The sequence below is a fragment of the Eptatretus burgeri genome, unplaced genomic scaffold (assembly GCF_056783735.1).
Source record: "Eptatretus burgeri isolate ZD-2024b unplaced genomic scaffold, Ebu_testis_v1 Ebu_testis_scaffold_1100, whole genome shotgun sequence".
Classification (NCBI taxonomy): domain Eukaryota; kingdom Metazoa; phylum Chordata; class Myxini; order Myxiniformes; family Myxinidae; genus Eptatretus; species Eptatretus burgeri.
In genome coordinates, this window is record NW_028223049.1 from 5,001 (window position 1) to 6,713 (window position 1,713).

The 1,713-nt window shown below is 44.4% G+C and overlaps 2 long non-coding RNA genes across 2 annotated transcripts in view; both read left to right on the top strand.

Moving 5' to 3' along the window:
* LOC147006927 (uncharacterized) overlaps positions 1 to 202 on the top strand; it is a 1,866-nt gene extending 1,664 nt beyond the window's left edge. Inside the window, exon 4 of the long non-coding RNA XR_015054520.1 lies at positions 1 to 202. This exon is cut by the window's left edge and continues 30 nt beyond it. This is a non-coding gene — a long non-coding RNA (uncharacterized LOC147006927).
* Positions 203 to 506: 304 nt separating this feature from the next.
* LOC147006928 (uncharacterized) lies at positions 507 to 1,432 on the top strand. The gene is made up of 2 exons (XR_015054521.1): positions 507 to 599; positions 645 to 1,432. It is a non-coding gene; the product is annotated as an uncharacterized LOC147006928 (long non-coding RNA).
* Positions 1,433 to 1,713: the final 281 nt, after the last annotated feature.

Here is a 1,713-nt window from a genome sequence, read left to right on the forward strand (position 1 = left end):
ACATCTGGAGAAGATTGCTGGGAAAGATTATACATTCTCGCAAATGAATATTTAATATTTTCAATATTAATAAATTATATTTGTTTTGTATACAATTACTTGATTCTGAATTACAAGAAGAGGATCAAAACATGAAGGGAGGGTAGGTGCGCCCCCCCAATGACCCATCACCCCCTCATCCCATCCCTCCCCTCCCCATGTGTGTGTGTGGGGAAGGGTGGGGGTGGGATGAGGAGGTGGTGGGTCAAAGGTGAGGCGCACAGAGGGGATGAGGGGGTGGGGCTTGTGTGGGAGGGGCTTGTGTGGGCGGGGCTTTGGTGGGGCTTGTGTGGGCGGGGTGTGGGTGGGGCTTGTGTGGGTGGGGCTTGTGTGGGAGGGGTTTATGTGGGCGGGGCTTCGGTGGGGCTTGTGTGGGCGGGGTGTGTGTGGGCGGGGTTTATGTGGGTGGGGCTTGTGTGGGAGGGGTTTATGTGGGTGGGGCTTATGTGGGCGGGGCTTCGGTGGGTCTTGTGTGTGCGGGGTTTATGTGGGTGGAGCTTGTGTGGGAGGGGTTTATGTGGACAGGGTTTATGTGTGTGGAGTTTTTGTGTGGAGCTTGTGTAGACAGGACTTATGTGGGAGGGGGTGATGGGGGCAGGGTGTAGGTGGGCAGGGCGAATGTGGATGAGGTTTGTGTGGATCAATGGATGGGTGGAGAGATGGGTGGATGGGTGGATGAGTGGAGCTTGTGTGGATGGGTGGATAATTTTTTAATTAAATAAACATGTTGTGTGTGGGGAACTAATTAACTAATCACTAATTATGTGAATATGGGTGGAGCTTGTGTGTGTGGAGCTTGTGTGGAGCTTGTGTGGAGCTTGTGTGGAGCTTGTGTGGAGCTTGTGTGGGGTTTGTGTGTGGTGGGGTTTGTGTGGGGTTTGTGTGGGAGGGGTTTATGTGGGTGGGGCTTGTGTGGGTGGAGTCAAAAAGGGGCGGAGTCAAAAAATTTCAATTTATTGGAGCTTGTGTGGGGTTTGTGTGTGGTGGGTTTGTGTGGGGTTTGTGTGGGTGGGGCTTGTGTGGGTGGAGTCAAAAAGGGGCGGAGTCAAAAAATTTCAATTTATCTTTGTCTTTTGTAATTCCTGTGAATAAAATGAACCTAAAATCTCTTCCCCTTCCAAATCATATATCTTATAAGTCCAAGGAACCGTATCTATTACATCAACAATTTTAAAAAGTTCTTTAGTCCATCGTTCAGTAAAACCCTTTTCAAAATGAGATTTCCACCTATATATTCTTACGATATCACCAACTTTGAACTTAGGTTTTCTGACATTAATCTCTTTTTCATATTTTAATTTTGTAAATGTTTCTGATGGCTTCATATTCGTTGACGTGTGAATCGTGTCATTATACTTATCCACAATATCCTGAATAAAAGATAACCATTGTTGTGAACCGAGTTGTGTGAATTTTTTATATAGTCTCTCTTTTAAGGTACGATTAAAACGTTCAACAACAACTGCCTTCCCTTCATTAAAGGTACTGTATAATGTAATACTGTTATTTTTTAGAAAATTCATAAATGTCTTGTTATAAAACTCTCTACCCTCATCAGTCCACAATTTTTTAGGTTTTCTCTTACTTTTATTAAATATCTGTTGAAAAGCTAACATAAGAGTATTACCTGTTTTGTTTTTTAAAGGGACAACCCACGCATATCTACTCCTCAAA